We start from the raw sequence: 17802 nt of genomic DNA on the forward strand, positions 1-17802 counted from the left end.
AAACACTCAGAGAAAGATCACGTGACCTCATCAGGATCTGTGTTGGTGTGTGGGGCTGTACCTCAGCTTTAGATTATGGTGATTATGAGACAGTGTTTCAGCTCATTTTACACAGTAACATGAAAGTACTGTTATGAGGAGTAATGAAGTAACATACTCCATTACTTTTAATTAAAGTGTTCTGTGTAATATGTGTAATAATGACTTTTTTGAGTAACTTCCTCTCTGTCAATAACAACATTCATACGTGGAATAAAAACACATCAGTGGATCATTGCTGGAGCTGCCTGGACTTCAGTCTTCAGGATCTCAACCAACAGCATCAACATGCTGCTCCAGATGTTTGTGCTCCAGATGTTTGTGCTAAAGATGTCTGTGCTACAGATGTCTGTGCTCCAGATGTTTGTGCTCCACATGTTTGTGCTCCAGATGTCTGTGCTCCAGATGTTTGTGCTCCACATGTTTGTGCTCCAGATGTCTGTGCTCCAGATGTTTGTGCTCCAGATGTTTGTGCTAAAGATGTCTGTGCTGCAGATGTTTGTGCTACAGATGTTTGTGCTCCAGATGTTTGTGCTCCACATGTCTGTGCTCCAGATGTCTGTGCTACAGATGTTTGTGCTCCACATGTTTGTGCTCCACATGTCTGTGCTCCAGATGTCTGTTCTCCAGATGTTTGTGCTCCACATGTTTGTGCTCCAGATGTTTGTGCTCCAGATGTTTGTGCTCCTGGTGATCAGACTCGCAGTTTCATCCTTGAAATAAGTGTTTATATTGTTGTTATATTGTTGACCCACCATTGATCATGTGTCTCATCACATGATCAATGGTGGGTCAGCGACATGCTTTCTTTCCGTCTCAGGTTTAAATATCTGGGACTCTCCACCGTTTGGTTTTAAAACTGAAGAAGCTTCTCGGATGAAACGTCTTCCAGAAACTTAAAGAAGTCTCTATTTTCTTTCTAAGCTCCTTAGATCACATGACCTGGATGACTGAACCTACAGACATATTGACCTGGTTTCTAGGTTACATGACAGGTCAGAGGTCAGCGACTGTAACTCAGTTACTCCTGTTAATGTGAACTCACTGAGTGTTTGTGGTTTACCTCTCAGACTGACTGAAGATGATGATGGAGGAAGAGGAGGACAGAGCAGAGTCTGCAGGGTCCAGCTGTCCGTCTGTGAGGAGTGACCGGTCCAAAGATCAAAATCCAAACTTCAGTGCTGAACCTGGACCAACGAGGTCAGAGAGCTGAACACACTGAGTTACAGAAATAATTCTGCACTGACATTATAATCAGTGTTGATTCTGGTTGATTGTCTGACTGTGTTTGTGAGCTGAGAGGAAATGAAAATGAATTTGTAACAAAAATCAGTTTTGTCCAGTTTTCCTGTAAAAAGCTGAACTCTAATCTAAGAGGACTGTTACTGACAGGAAACAGCTGCATTATCTGCAGTCTGTGTGATCACAGCTGCTTCAATCATGTTTGTGTCTACAGAGGTCAGAGGTCACAGTCTGCAGGGTCCAGCTGTCCGTCTGTGAGGAGTGACGTGTCCAAAGGTCTAAATCCATTCTTCAGTGCTGAACCTGGACCAACGAGGTCAGAGAGCTGTGATGACTCCTTTACATGTTTGTGTTTCCTGGATAAATATGACCTGAAACATCCTCAGATTGTTACAAAGATTCATTAAAAAGAAAACAATGAAAGAGAAAAGATCCAAATGTTAGACTTGGTCATTTGCTGTTTGAGGACAGTGATGCTCATATCTGTGGGGAAAGTGTGACCTGAGTGGGTTCATGTTTGTCTTTAAAGAACAGAGCTGCTCTGATTCTCTTTGTGTCTGATCTGTTAAACAGTCTGAGAGGTCACACAGAGACCCAGCAGCTAAAGCCTGGATCATACTGGCTGCTGTTAATGAGACTCCATCAGGACAACACTGAGCCACAGTGGTGTTCATGGAAATCAATCAATAAATTCAACTTTACACTGTATTACCAAAGTACTGACTCGTCTGCCTTCACACACATGTAAACTTGAGTGACATCATATTCTGAGTCCACAGCATTCAATATGATGTCAGCCAAGAGTTCAACATATAACAGCTTAAACTGTTCTAAAAAGGTTTTTTCACAGGTTTAAAAGTGTTTACGGGAATTTTTAACGGTTCTTTCAGAAGCACATACGTGAGGTTAGACACAGGAAGCAGCAACACTGACTGAACACAGCTTTTAGAGGCTAAATTCACATTTTAATAATGAAAGTGGCTTCATGTGTGTGTGTGTGTGTGTCCATGGTTCCTCCACAGAGTGGACCAGCAGAGCTCAGAGGTTCCCAGTGGTCAGTCTGCCCAGCAGCATCAAACACAGTTGGACTCCATGTTTATGGTCTGTACATGTACAACAACTACTTTATTATTAATATTAATAATAATACATTTATTTATAGGTCCCTTTCAGAACACCAAGGACTCTGTGGACTAAATGACCAAAAGAAACAAACTTTGAAATCAGACGGTGCAAATGTGATCACAGGGAAATGTTTTAAACATCGAGGCTTTAAACAAAAACCAAAGTGAAACAGTTTGTAGTCGAGATCAGTGGGAATGAAGCTGAATAACTGTTTCTTCAATAACTTTGAGAAATAAATGACAAATATGATGGAAATTAGGAGCATTAGCACTTACTAATGATGTGAGTCGACACTCTGCTGTATTGAGACGACCACATTAGGTGGTCCTCAACTGTAATGGAAACCAATGGCTCCAGTCGATCTGAGCAGCTACTAATAGAAACGGGGCCATAGATGTGTTTGTGCTTAATAACAGTGAATCGCAGGATTTTTACATTACAGTTAAAATCTCATGTTGTTTGTTAAAGTGTGCAGTTCAGGGTGTGTTACTAAAACTGTTGTTTGCTCACTTTCCAAAGACCCAGCCCCCATAAAAAGCAGCCAAACAGCTCTAAGAGTTACACTCACACGCATATCTATCAAGTTTACTCTGGTCTAATATACTTGGATTTAGCTTGAAGAATGTTCCTGTACGAGGACTGAAAATGATTTAAAAAGCAGCCAATGTCCAAAGAACAACTTTGACACACCTTCATAAAGCCTGCAGAGCAAAAGAAAAACTAGCTGAAAGTCTGGCTGCTCTTATGAAAAGTACAGAGAAATTATGGGTCGTTCAACACTTGTGCACAATATAAGAGTTTAAATAAATCTAAAGAGTAACTCAAAATCCTACAATCATACTGAGAAAATCATCTACAGCTAACTATCCAAGTGGATTTGTTTAAGACAGCTCCATCTGCTGGTGGCCCTCTGCAGGTGCATGAAAGGGGCGTGTTTATAGTGAAAGTAGTAGAGAAAGTAAACCCCATGGGAAGGAGGGAGGACTCTCAGCAGCTTCCAGCTCATATTCAGACATTTGACTTCTTACTGAAAGCAGCTAGTTTGAGTGTCTGTACCTTAATTAGAAGAGATAACATGGCCATAGTAATTAGAGTTGATTGGGCAATGCTGTCCTTGTAATGATTTTTATACATCTGTTTGTGGACAAGTCCCAGTTTTTCTGTAGAGCCTCTCAAGTTGGTGACAGCAGTCAAAGTTCACGTGTAAACCAGAGCAACAAATCAGGTCCAAATGTGTTGTTCACAGTGAGTGGGATCATCAGTATGTTGCTATGTTAACATCCTGCAGCAGGATGTGTTTGGTCAGCTGGTTCACATTTCCTCAGGACCTTCTTGATGTGATGTTCTTCTGCTTCCCTGGCTGCTGTGTCTGTGGGGATGGCGTTTGTTCTGTGTTGTAGCGTCCTGATGACGCCCAGTTTGTGCTCCAGTGGATGATGAGAGTCAAACCTTAAATACTGATCTGTATGCGTAAACAGAGTGAACCTTTAAGACCAGTTGTCTGTATGATCAACTCTGTCACCTATAACATCTTCAAGTTTCTGGCTTCGATCATCAACCTGTTGATAGTTCAGCTCTGAACACCAGTGAAATGTTTCTCCCACTGAAATCGCTGCATTCATATGAACAGAATCAACGTTTTGGGACCGTGGAGTTGTGGAGAATGTCTCAGTTAATCAGATAAAGTCAAACTTATAATTGGTGATGAGATCGTGGATGATATGCCCCTTGATCGTAAAGAAGTGGATGTTGTGTAGACTGAAGTTCAGAGTGGTGGTTCATTCATAAAGTATTCTGTTCCAGCTGCTGGAGGACAACATCATCACTTTTGTGAAGAACGAGCTGAAGAAGATCCAGAAGGCTCTGAATCCAAATAAGCCCCAGTGCTTGGAGTTTCAGAGGGAGGATGATGAGCAGAGGAGCAGCAGAGAGGCATTTGTGAAGATCGCAGTGGACTTCCTGAGGAGAATGAAGCAGGAGGAGCTGGCTGACCGTCTGCAGAGACGTAAGAGGATTTCTTACTTAAGGTTTTAAGCTGTTAGATAAATGAGACACTCATGACACCAGTGTGTTAAGTCATTTCTCAGTGGGTCAGAAAATGTCATCAGCGTTTTGTAAAATATATTTGTTGAAGTTGTATTTTTATTATTATTATTCAAAACTTCCAGCTGCAGTTTGTCATCGTAACCTTAAATCTGCTCTGAAGAAGAAGTTCCAGTGTGTGTTTGAGGGCATCGCTAAAGCAGGAAACCCAACCCTTCTGAATCAGATCTACACAGAGCTCTACATCACAGAGGGAGGGACTGCAGAGGTCAATGATGAACATGAGGTCAGACAGATTGAAACAGCATCCAGGAAACCAGACAGACCAGAAACAACAATCAGACAAGAAGACCTCTTTAAACTCCCACCTGGAAGAGATGAACCAATCAGAACAGTGCTGACAAAGGGAGTGGCTGGCATTGGGAAAACAGTCTTAACACAGAAATACACCCTGGACTGGGCTGAAGACAAAGCCAACCAGGACATCCAGTTCATGTTTCCATTCACTTTCAGAGAGCTGAATGTGCTGAAAGAGGAAAAGTTCAGCTTGGTGGGACTTGTTCATCACTTCTTTACTGAAACCAAAGAAGCAGGAATCTGCAGCTTTGAAGACTTCCAGGTTGTGTTCATCTTTGATGGTCTGGATGAGTGTCGACATCCTCTGGACTTCCACAAAACTACAATCCTAACTGACCCTAGAAAGTCCACCTCAGTGGATGTGCTGCTGACAAACCTCATCAGGGGGAAACTGCTTCCCTCTGCTCGCCTCTGGATAACCACACGACCTGCAGCAGCCAATCAGATCCCTCCTGACTGTGTTGGCATGGTGACAGAGGTCAGAGGGTTCACTGACCCACAGAAGGAGGAGTACTTCATGAAGAGATTCAAAGATGAGGAGCAGGCCAGCAGGATCATCTCCCACATCAAGACATCAGGAAGCCTCCACATCATGTGCCACATCCCAGTCTTCTGCTGGATCACTGCTACAGTTCTGGAGGATGTGCTGGAAACCAGAGAGGGAGGACAGCTGCCCAAGACCCTGACTGAGATGTACATCCACTTCCTGGTGGTTCTGGCCAAAGTGAAGAAGGTCAAGTATGATGGAGGAGCTGAGACAGATCCACACTGGAGTCCAGAGAGCAGGAAGATGATGGAGTCTCTGGGAAAACTGGCTTTTGATCAGCTGCAGAAAGGAAACCTGATCTTCTATGAATCAGACCTGACAGAGTGTGGCATCGATATCAGAACAGCCTCAGTGTACTCAGGAGTGTTCACACAGATCTTTAAAGAGGAGAGAGGACTGTACCAGGACAAGGTGTTCTGCTTCATCCATCTGAGTGTTCAGGAGTTTCTGGCTGCTCTTCATGTCCATCTGACCTTCATCAACTCTGGACTCAATCTGCTGGAAGAACGACAAACAACCTCCAAGAACTCTGAAACAAGAGAATCTGCAGAGAAACACTTCTACCAGAGTGCTGTGAACAAGGCCTTACAGAGTTCAAATGGACACCTGGACTTGTTCCTCCGCTTCCTCCTGGGTCTTTCACTGCAGACCAATCAGACTCTCCTATGAGGTCTGCTGACACAGACAGGAAGTAGCTCACAGACCAATCAGGAAACAGTTCAGTACATCAAGATTAATCTCAGTGATAATCTGTCTGTAGAGAAAAGCATCAATCTGTTTCACTGTCTGAATGAACTGAATGATCGTTCTCTAGTGGAGGAGATCCAACAGTTCCTGAGATCAGGACGTCTCTCCACAGATGAACTGTCTCCTGCTGAGTGGTCAGCTCTGGTCTTCATCTTACTGTCATCAGAAAAAGATCTGGATGTGTTTGACCTGCAGAAATACTCTGCTTCAGAGGAGGCTCTTCTGAGGCTGCTGCCAGTGGTCAAAGCCTCCAACAAAGCTCTGTGAGTAAACATGTGATCAGGCTTTTATTTATAACATAAACAGTGTAATGTGTGATGGACCCTTAAAAACTTAAACATATTTTTTTACATGATCATCAGCACTAAATACAGTATATTATAGTTAATGTTTGATAGCAGCAGTAAATGTCAGAGTGTCTTAAACATATCTGGGTGTCAGCTTTTATCAAAGTCATGTCCAGAATCATCCTGTAAGTAAAATTTATTTATACAGCAGCTTTCACAGGTCAAAAACCACAAAGTGCTTTACAATAGAAACAGGCAATAAAAAACACAGAAGATAAAAACATTAAACAGCAAACACTGAACATCATACAGCCTAAAACTAGTTAAAGGCCACTCTGAATACTAGAGTCTGAATAAATGAGTTAGTGGGACCAGTAAAAGCCTTTGACTGGAAGATCTCAGATGTGAGAAGAGCTGTAGGATTGTAGAAAGTCAGAAATATAGACTGGGACTAAAAGTAAGGACTAAATCTTTAAATAACGCCTAAAATGAACTGGTTACCAGTGTGTAGAGATTAAACTGGAGTAATGTCCAGTCTATTTCATGTGCTGGTTAAAAGCCTCGCAGCATGATTCTGTACTGACTGAAGACGTTCAAAGACTGTGATGGACCCATAGGTGATCAACTCCCTCATTCCTCCTCTGGTCTTATTGCTCTGCATCAGTGCACTGCTCAGCTGAAGATGAGTTCACTTCTATATGTTACAATCTGCCTCACCAGTACAGTTCCAAGGATCTGCAGCTGCTGAATCAATTATATTTCTCGTGTTTCTTCTGGTTTCCTGTTGTTAGATCTGCATGCTTGATTGTTTTTCAATCTCTCCTATGTCGTGCACTTTGATTTCCGACTGTACACAGTCTGTGAACCATGACAATTTGTGACAGAATGCAATGATCAGTGAGGACCCGGAGGACACTTACACTGTGCAGAATGAGACTTGAGACTTTATCTCACTGCTTTGTGGACGACTGATGGAAGGACTAATCACTATATCGGCTTTAATTGAAATAATTTCCATGAAAATTTCACTGGTTCAGTCTCCCAGAATCTCTCAATCATATCTTGACCTTTTCCTAGAGTAACTAACCCTCACTCACCAGGATATGAGCCAGCCTTCCCTCTCATTGCTACATGCTTACAGTCTTGCCTTTCACCTGTTCACAGAATGAGTCATCACTTGTTTTTGTTTAGCATTTAATGAGCAAGTTCCAGGTCTTTATATTTACACAGGGAACATTTTTAAACTAAAACGTTTTTTAGCCATAAATAGTAATGCACACTGGCATTTGTCTTTCTTTCAAAGGTTCAGAACAAGAAGTGATTTAAATTAATCACAAACAGTTTGTTATCAAATGACAATTTTTCAGATTATGTTTTTATTTTGTTTTTGTGTTTTTAGGCTGAGTGTCCCTGTCCTCTCAGACAGAGGCTGTGCAGCTCTGTCCTCTGTTCTCAGCTCCCAGTCCTCTATTCTGAGAGAGCTGCACCTGAGTACCAACACCCTGCAGGATTCAGCAGTGAAGCTTCTGTCTGCTACAGTGAAGAGTCCACAGTGTACCCTGGAAAAGTTCAGGTCAGATGAAGTCATATTCTGACTTCTTTATGAATTAGCATAAGAAGTCAATTAAAATTCTAAGCAAATCAAGATAAGCGTTTATTCTTGTTTTTACTAAATATATGAGCGAGAGGGACCTTTTTAGTCTAAAGTTATAATCATCTGCCATATTTCTAATCTCTTTACCACGTGGACTTTTAAAAAATGTTCTGTTCCCCCAGACTGAGTCTCTGTAACTTGTCGGAGAGTTCATTTAACTTGTCACTTGATAACAGTTTGTTACAATTATTTTTTTTCAAATTATGTTTTTATTTTGTTTTTGTTTTTTAGGCTGAGTGTCCCTGATCTCTCTGAAAGAGGTTATGAAGCTCTGTCCTCAGTTCTCAGCTCCCAGTCTTCTACACTCAGAGAGCTGGACTTAAGAAACAACAACCTGCAAGATCCAGCAGTGGAGTTTCTGTCTGCAGGACTGAGAAGTCCACACTGTAAACTGAATACTCTGAGGTGAGATCAAGTTATGTTGTGCTTTTCATCAGTTGACAGAATTAACCAATAAGAAGCCACTAAATGGGAAAAAAGTCAGTTAAACTTCTGTAATAGTTTTATGTTAGTGTCATCTCTTAGTGTTGACTCTTAGTAAAAAAACTGGATTTATTGCAAAATCTAAAAACTCTTTTGTGCACCCTCATTGCAATTTAATAACAGTGTTTGTTTAATGTTTATCTGTCATTTTTCAGATTGAGTCACTGTAAGCTCTCAGAGAGAGGCTATGAAGCGCTGTCCTCAGCTCTCAGCTCCCAGTCCTCTAGTCTGAGACAGCTGGACCTGAGTAACTCTGACCTGCAGGATTCAGGAGTGAAGCTTCTGTCTGCTGGAGTGAAGAGTCCACGCTGTAAAATGGAAACTCTCAGGTCAGGATTTAAAATGTTCCACTGATGATCATGTTAAACCTGATTTCTATAACTGCAGAAACAGTCAATTGATTTTAAAAAAGTCTGAATGTAGAAATTAGCGTCTGGGGTTTTTAGTGATATTTGTTCACTTTTTGTCTTTCATTTGCAATGAAATGTCCCCTCTGCTCCTCTGAATCCAAATTCTTTATTTTAGCAGTGCTTCATCCACCAAACCTTCTAGTTTGATTCCTGTATTCTGAAGGTTTTTACAGAGCTGTTTGTTCAGATATCAGAATTTGATTTTCAGAAAAATTTAGTAATAAAAATATGATCAATTGATTATTTCTGACTGAAAAGATGAAATATATATTTGGTCATAGTTATATGACTCATTGCCTCACTTAAACATAAAATGTAAACAAAAATTCAAAACAATAGATTAATACAAAACAGAATTTGACTGTTGAGCTTAAAGTGAGCTTGAATGTTATTCACTTCCTGTTTTATTTTGGTAGTTATCGTCTCTGGTTTTTACTTTTACTTCCTCCCCCGACATTGTCTACATTAGTTTCAGCTGTAGAAGATTTTATTGACTGTTTGATTTGTCACTTTTTTTTAAACTATAATTGTTGACTTATAAACTATTGCTAAAATGTATTTTCATTAAAATACCAAATAATTTATTACTTTATCATCTAATTAGATTATAATTCTGTAAATAGGGGTGATAGTGTGGTCTATGTGGGTTGTCTTCAGATACTCTTCCTCCCACAGTCCAATAACATGCATGCAAGGTTAACTGGAGATGTGTGATTGTGAGCATAAATTGTCTGTCTCTGTCTAGCTCTGTGTTTACCTGGCTACATCACCGTGGTTACTGATGCTGAACCAATAACCTTGTCTGGATCAGGTTATGTTCAGAGTTTTTGTTTAAAATCAACTGAAGTGCCTCGTTTTCACTGATTCTTTCATTTACAGAAAGCTTTAAGTGTGATATAGATTCAGTCATATCTGACTAATGTCAGTGAATGAGGCCCAGCTGTAAAGTCACAGCAGTCACACTGTATGTGTCTCATTGTCACTGGAGTTTAGGCTCCATGCATTCAGCTGGTGCTGCAGAAAAAGTAGAAATGTTTCTGTTTGGTTCTGCTGCTGAGTCTCTTTTACAAAGATGGAACTGCAGCTAATCCTGCTCATGTAGCCAGTTAGTAAAAACTCAAGTCACCGTCAGACACAGCAGACATTTACTGATAATCTCACTGTATGTGGTCTTTTAGCACCTCCTAGTGGTGAACATGTGGAGTGTTGTTAGTCTGGGTGACGAGTGTAACTGTTGAGTGAGAAAGACTGTGGTCGTGTCCAAATTCATGGGCTGCATCCTCCTGAGGACCCGGCCTTCGCGGTCTACGTGGGCCGGGTCCTCAGAAGGTCAGGTAGGCCGGAAGTAAACGGCCATGGAATTGGACGGTCTGGCCTTCTGATTAGTGTCACCGCTGTCTCGGTGGAGTTTAATAAACTCTGCCGTCTGCTCCTTGCTATCTAAAATATAACAGGACTCTGGCGTAAATTGTTGACCATCTCACACTTCTGTTTAATCAGTTTTTTATTTGACGTTTATTCAGTTGTGTAAAAACCAAGGAGGAACCCACCCGGGGGATAAATAAAGTTTTATTTTATCTTATCTAATCTAATAACTTTAATCTCAGCCAAACCGATTTACTCACGAACAAATAAAACACGGAAAAAGCCAAACAATAGCATTTTTAGGTTGTCTAAGTGACTTATATATTACTTTTAACCTGATTAGCGAAAGTCCGCGGTGATCTGAAAATGATGTGCAGGGAGTTGTGCTGTTCTCGGCAGCTTCAGTGACCCTCGAGCTTTCGGCCAGCTATCGAGCTGGTGGGTAACAGACGTCTCCGAAAACGTCGAAGCACTTTTGCAAATATGCAATATCATGATAAACCGAGCAGATATTTGAAGTTTACACACTCACATTTTCGCCTGAAAATATGTTAAAAGTTTTGTGACCCGGGAAGATTAATAAGAGTAATTTTAAATCTTAGTAGCGGTCGCCATTACCAGAAACTGGAGTTTGGCTGGGCCGCGCTATGAATTCTGGGATATGGTGGGCCACGAAGGACACACCCGACCCATTCTTCAAATTCGGGGAAAAGGAGGACGCATTTGTCGGCTGCATTCGGAGGAGTCCACGAATTTGGACAGCCTTTGGTGCATCGCTGTGACGTTATCGGTCTACAAATGTGTCCTCAGGAGGATGCAGCCCATGAATTTGGACACACCGAGCCTGCGTGCTGGTAGCACCTTAGCCACAGCTCGGGTGTGGAGGAGAAGCTGAAAAAGAAGGTTTTCTAGTTTGTAAGGAGGAAAAAAACTGAGAGGACTAAGTTAAAGAGAGGCTGGAGAGTAACAGAGAGCAGCAATGAATGCTGCTCACACAGTTTAGACAGTTTAGCATCAAATGTTCGAGTGAGTTAGCTCCCAGCTAACTAGCAGAGCAGCTAACTAGCAAACCAGCTAACTAGCAAACCAGCTAACTGCACCCACAAGCTGCGACTGCGTCTTTCTAACAAGAGCGTCAGACACTCAGATTGGTTTTCTTTGTGATTGATGATTTATTCTCACACTGATCCTTCATGATGATGCTGCCATCCACCCACTGCTCCTAGCAGTGTTGCCAACTCTTCAGTAAGGAAAATTGCTATTGGCTGTCTTAAAAGTTGCTGGAAGTCGCTAAATGACGTCATCGCCTAATTTGGATAAATGGTCATGCTAATGTAATTGAAACATACATTGTAGGAGAGAAAAATAACATCGTGGAAGCGACATAACGTGAGTAAAAAACGTCCTGGAATGCATTTAAATAAATAAATCATAGTTCTGTCTGTAACTATTACAACACTCTCACCACATTTGTTAACAATTCTCTCAACAAATGTGTTTTTCCTCGTTCTTTGTTATCCAGCTGAGACTTTGGGTATAAATGTGTCATAAACAGGAGAAAGCAGTGCAGGTTCAATGTAATCAAACCTCAGACTGAGTTCAAAATCATCACCTGTCCCAGATATCACATCAGCACCAGAACCATGATGTGTTTACTCACATTTAAAAAGGAGGAGGTCAGTGTGAATGGACTGTTGTCATTGGTCTGAACGTGCCTCTATAAACATGTGCTCTTCATTATTGATGTTTTCCTAATGAACAGAAAATGAGACTTAATAAAATCCTTCTGACTGTTGTTGGAGCAGGTTAGGTCCTGGGTTTGAGTCCCCCACTGTACCACAGGGGCTTCTAGCTTTGTTTCACAGTGTGTAGAACAACAAATAAAACCAAATCACAAAAAGCTTCAAGTCAAAAACACATCAAACTTTGAGGGTTTTTCCCAAGGATGAGGAAGCAGACTCGGCCACAAACAGCTGGATATATGAATGGTTACCACAGCAACCACAGCAGTGTGCTCTCAGTATATTTAGTTGTATAAAGGTGTTTGTGGTGTGTTGCAGCTGAAACAGCCTCATGTATGTTGACACAGGGAGAAAATAGTGTGAGAACACTGTTCACAGCAGTCACAGCTCGCTGCCTTCAACAGTCTCTTCCTTCCTTGTTTGGATGTCACTGATATCATCTTCTGCTCTCACACTGACCACCTGTTGAAGCTAACATGCTAACATGGAAGCCGCAGGTATGCCACCTGTGGCAGCTGAGGTCACGTGATCTGAGTGTTTGAACCACGTGTTGGAGCAGCGTTTCCAAACATCTGCACTTCAGAAGCTCCAAAGTGTGGAAACGTCACTGTGGAGCGTCTCATCCCTATCTAAGAGATTTTCTTGCCTCTGCAAAGCTAAGCTTGCAAACAGCACCATAGTTTATCAGTCCCAACCAAACAGAGCGCTACTTATGTCACGTCACATGACTCGTGTGTTTACCTCTTTGATTAGCACCCAAAGAACTAAAGAAAGGCTAAAAGGACGTTCAGCCAATCAAATCCCTCCTAGGAACAGGAAGTCTAGAGAGGAAATGGAGCAGAGAAGGAGAATCACCAGTTTAAATGTCTGAGTTTTAAACTGGTGACCCTCTAAAGAGGCTTTTATTGACTCTGTTTTCTTTACAGCTTTTTTCACCATTTAAACTGTTTAATATCAGATTTAGAAATAACTTTTGAACAGTTGTTGTACATTTCCACTAAAATGTGACACAAATAATGACTTTCTGACTTTTCTTTGGACTAATCTAACGACTCAGCCTGGCTATGTTGGACTTGGTGTGGAAGCAGCTCCCAGTTTGAGTTCAGGAGACACACACTCTCTACTTTGAAGATCAGCTTCAAACTTTCCTTTTTGATAAAGCTTATAGTTCGAGCTGGATCAGGTGACCCTGAACCATCCCTTAGTGATGCTGCTATAGGCTCAGGCTGTTGATGATGCTCTGCTTTCTTCTCCCCTCTTTTCACTCCTGATGCTTTTATATGTCACGACTGTCCTTAACTTTTGTGTCTCTCTGAGCTCATCTCTTCTCTTTCCCCTCACCCTGCAACCAGTCATGGTAGATTTTTTTGAAGCTGAGCTTTCATATATGATGAATTGCTCTCTTCAGTTGGGTGTCTTCCCTGCTGCCTTTAAAACGGCGGTGGTGAGGCCCCTTCTGAAGAAGAGCAATTTGGATTGTAATGATTTTAATACAGACCTGTATCCAACTCACCATTTTTAAGTAAAATTTTAGAAAAACTTGTTTTTACTCAGATTAATGACTTTCTGAATGATATACAGATCCTGGAGATATTCCAGTCTGGATTTAGGGTGAACCACAGCACAGAGACTGCTCTCCTTAAGGTTGTAAATGATCTTAGATGTAACTGGGACTCCCAAAAGCTCTCAGTCCTGGTGCTGCTGGATCTAAGCGCAGCCTTTGATACAGTAGACCACACTATTCTTTTAAACAGACTGAAACACATGGTGGGCCTCTCTGGTGCTGTACACAACTGGTTCACTTCCTGTCTCTCAGACAGAACTTTTATGGTGAGTATGGATACATGCTCCTCTAAGATCCATAGAATGACATGTGGTGTGCCTCAAGGGTCGGTTTTAGGCCCTGTACTTTTTAATTTGTATATGCTCCCTCTCGGCGGTGTCATCAGGAGGCATGGAGTGAACTTCCACAGTCACGCTGACGACACTCAGCTGTACATCTCCGTGTCTCCTGATGACACCAGACCAATGGATGCCCTTTTTAACTGTATTTTAGATATAAGATCTTGGATGGCAGAAAACGTTTTACAGCTTAACCAGGACAAAACTGAAGTTTTAATCGTCGGTCCTGAGGCTCAGAGAGAGAAACTCTTGTCTAAATTACAGGCATTTTCACTATGTCCTTCACTACAAGTGAAAAAAAAAAGTCAGGACACATACTCATGGAGAGGCAGCTTTTCAGTGGTATGGTCCTCGTCTGTGGAACAGCCTGCCGGAGTAGCTTAGGGCCGCAGAGAACGTACATGTTTTTAAGAACAGGCTCAAGACCACCTTTTTAATTTAGCTTTTACTTAATGTTTATTTATTTTATTCTTATTGATTCTATCCTGTTATTCTATTTATATTATTAATTTAGGTTTTACCTAATATTTATTGATTTTATTCTTATTCATTTTTTATCTTCTTACTCTATTTATATTTATACTGTATCCCATTCTTATTTATTTTATTTATTTTATTCTGTATATACTCTTATTGGGTCATATCTCCAGTGTTTCCTCGGAGGGGGCTCTCTGCACCGGGGTTGTGATCGACCGTGGCTGCTGGGGCTCTGTGGGTCTTCTCAACCTGGCTGGGGGGCTTCTTTGCCTCCCTCCTGCTGTGTGCCCAGCCTGGAGGCTGTAAAGCACTTTGTGCTACATCTTTGTATGAAAAGTGCTTTATAAATAAATATTGATTGATTGGTTGATAGATTCTCCTCCGGGAGTCTTTTTTCACTGGGAGGATCTTTGTGTCAAAGGGAGTTCTTCCTTCCCACCATCACCAAGTGCTGCTCACAGTGTGAGTTATATACAATATACAATATTGGAGGCTCTTACCTTACTCTGTTAAACAGCTTCAGACGACTGTTGTGGTCTGTTGGGAATTGTCACTTTTAAATAAAGTTACATTGAATGGATGTAAATGGATAGATGTTATTGTGACAAACAGAAAATGATCTTTAAAAGATTGATTGTTTGTTTGTTCTCTCCATCAGATTCCTGTCAACTCACAATCGACACAAACACAGTGAACACAAACCTCCAACTGTCTGACAACAACAGGAAGGTGACACGTGTGGAGGAGGTTCAGTTATATCCTGATCATCCAGACAGATTTGATGGTTATCATCAGCTGCTGTGTAGAAATGGTCTGACTGGTCGCTGTTACTGGGAGGTCGAGTGGAGAGGAGACGTTGATATATCAGTGAGTTACAGAAGCATCAGAAGGAAAGGAGACAGTTATGTGGATTGTGTGTTTGGATGCAATGATCAGTCCTGGAGTCTGTACTGCTCTGATGATGGTCCTCGTTCTGTCTGGCACAATACGAGAGAAACATCCATCTCCTCCTCCTCCTCCTCCTCCTCCTCCTCCTCTGTCTCTAACAGAGCAGCAGTGTATGTGGACTGTCCTGCTGGCACTCTGTCCTTCTACAGAGTCTCCTCTGACACTCTGATCCACCTCCACACCTTCAACACCACATTCACTCAAACTCTTAATCCTGGGTTTAATGTCTGGCCTGGTTCCTCAGTGTCCCTGTGCTGAGTGGGGTGTAAAGAGTGTCTCCTGTTACAGAAACACTCTGACTGTTTGTTTGGATACAATGATCAGTCCTGGAGTCTGATCTGCTCTGATGATGGTCCTTGTTATGTCTGGCACAATAAGAGAGAAACATCCATCTCCTCCTCCTCCTCCTCCTCTGTCTCTAACAGAGCAGCAGTGTATGTGGACTGTCCTGCTGGCACTCTGTCCTTCTACAGAGTCTCCTCTGACACTCTGATCCACCTCCACACCTTCAACACCACATTCACTCAAACTCTTTATCCTGGGTTTAGGGTCTTGTTTCCTGGTGACTCAGTGTCCCTGTGCTGAGTGGGGTGTAAAGAGTGTCTCCTGTTACAGAAACACTCTGACTGTTGAACAGATAGTTCAGTCTGTACATGTCTGTCTCTTTCACTCACAAACATGTTTTCAGATTCATGGATTCAATCAGTTGATGTTTGAAACTCTTCTAAATGATTCCTTGTAAACTTCTTCCTCTTCAGTCACAAACAAACAGGAAGTGATGTCACATGTGTTCCTGTCCACACAGCAGAATGAGTCTATTGCTGACAGTGATGTACAAACAGAGTGAGCATTTCTGAGGCCCAAAATAAACTGAGTAGTTCACTGAATGAACAATGGACTGTGAGCTCAGTTCCTTCATCATTAGTATGGATTATATATGTATATGTATTATATTAGTATCATATATATCAGGTGCTGCTGCTGCTGGTTTCAGTCATTGTGCAAATGTGCTGTTTGTAAGGTTGTAAAGCTGCAGTCAGCTGAGACTGAAGAAGTCACCTGATCAGTGAGCAAACGTTTCTGAAAACGTCCAGATGAACAGAATCAACCTTTTGGGATCAGCCAGCAATGCAGCATCATTGTTGTTCAGGTTCAGAGGTTTGCAGGAATGAACTGATGACCAGAAACAGCTGCAAAGTCCAATAAAATACCAGCTGGAGTTCAGCTGCATTTGAAGAAGTCAAAGAAAAGTAAGGATGGCAAAGGGCGATGTTTTCTTCCAAAGAACTGAAAACATGGTCGACGCCTCGTTAGAAGAATAATCTGGACATTTGTGAGGAACTCTAACCAAGAAAGCAACACAAGAAAGCAACGTCAAACAGATCCAACAGACAGTTTCCATGACTGGAAGTGTTGAGTGTAAAAATGCTACATTGCATTATTGCATCCTCTCACCACAGGAGGTGCTGTTGGCACCACTGATTGCTGATCAGCTGTTCTCTGATGATCTGATTGATACTGTGAATAACGGGACTCACTGAACTCTGTGACACAGTGAAGATTACAGAGTTTAACTTCAACATCTGACTGACGTCACACAGACAGAAGGATGAACCAGTGAGGCACAGAACACAGTTACTGGAGATACTGGATCAGCTCCATGTGAACCTCTGATGGAGAAGCTGCTGAGCCAGAGAAACATCAGGACATGACAGGCAGCTGCACTTATCTAACAACATGTAGCAGAGCTGATCTATGTTAGAGGATCTATCACAGCAGCTGAAGCCAAAGTCCAACACTGGATAGCAGCTGAGCCTGTGCTGAGTGTAGTGTTACAGGAAAAGGGCAGAAACACTGACACTGGTAGCTCACAGTGATGCTGACTGGGGCACAGAGCTGAATGATGCAGCATCAGGACACTGTTTCAGTCTGACTGACAGAGAAACCTGTAGCTGTATCTACATGTGAGGCAGAGGCTACACAAGCAGCTTTCTATGTTTCACAGTGACTGAGATCTTCAGTGGGGGTGGACATGCTCCTGTACAGACCTCTGAGGAGAACCAAGGTGCAGTCAAAGAGTCCAGTCTGTCCTCACAGATGTGAACATGTGGTTTCATCAGGTCTGCTGTCAGCTAGCAGGCTCACATCAGAATCACTGTTCCTGAAAAACACAGTCTATGTGACATCATCAGTCAGCTGATCGTCCCAGATCTGAATGGTTTCTGTCTCTACTGAGGAAGTCAGAGAATATCACTGAGGTGTGGATCAGGTCTGAGTGAGCTGTGGAGGGACAGATTTAAACAGTCCACAGGTCTCACGTCCTGCTCAGTCTGGTAGCAGATACCTCGTATTGTTCCAGATGTGCTGACATCACCAGCAGCACAGCTGTGTGATACGATGAATCTCAGTTATTGATCCAACACACAGTAAATAC

At 42.0% G+C, this 17802-nt stretch overlaps 1 pseudogene across 1 annotated transcript; it reads left to right on the top strand.

Moving 5' to 3' along the window:
• Positions 1 to 1027: 1027 nt before the first annotated feature.
• On the top strand, positions 1028 to 17569 carry LOC148098675 (protein NLRC3-like; annotated as a pseudogene). Its single transcript, XR_015720022.1, has 9 exons — positions 1028 to 1041; positions 1496 to 1597; positions 2304 to 2382; positions 4210 to 4411; positions 4581 to 6363; positions 8273 to 8446; positions 8680 to 8869; positions 15090 to 15458; positions 15747 to 17569. The product of XR_015720022.1 is annotated as a protein NLRC3-like (transcript).
• Positions 17570 to 17802: the final 233 nt, after the last annotated feature.

This window comes from Neolamprologus brichardi, chromosome 14 (genome assembly GCF_056152115.1).
Source record: "Neolamprologus brichardi isolate AB-2024 chromosome 14, ASM5615211v1, whole genome shotgun sequence".
Taxonomy (NCBI): Eukaryota; Metazoa; Chordata; class Actinopteri; order Cichliformes; family Cichlidae; genus Neolamprologus; species Neolamprologus brichardi.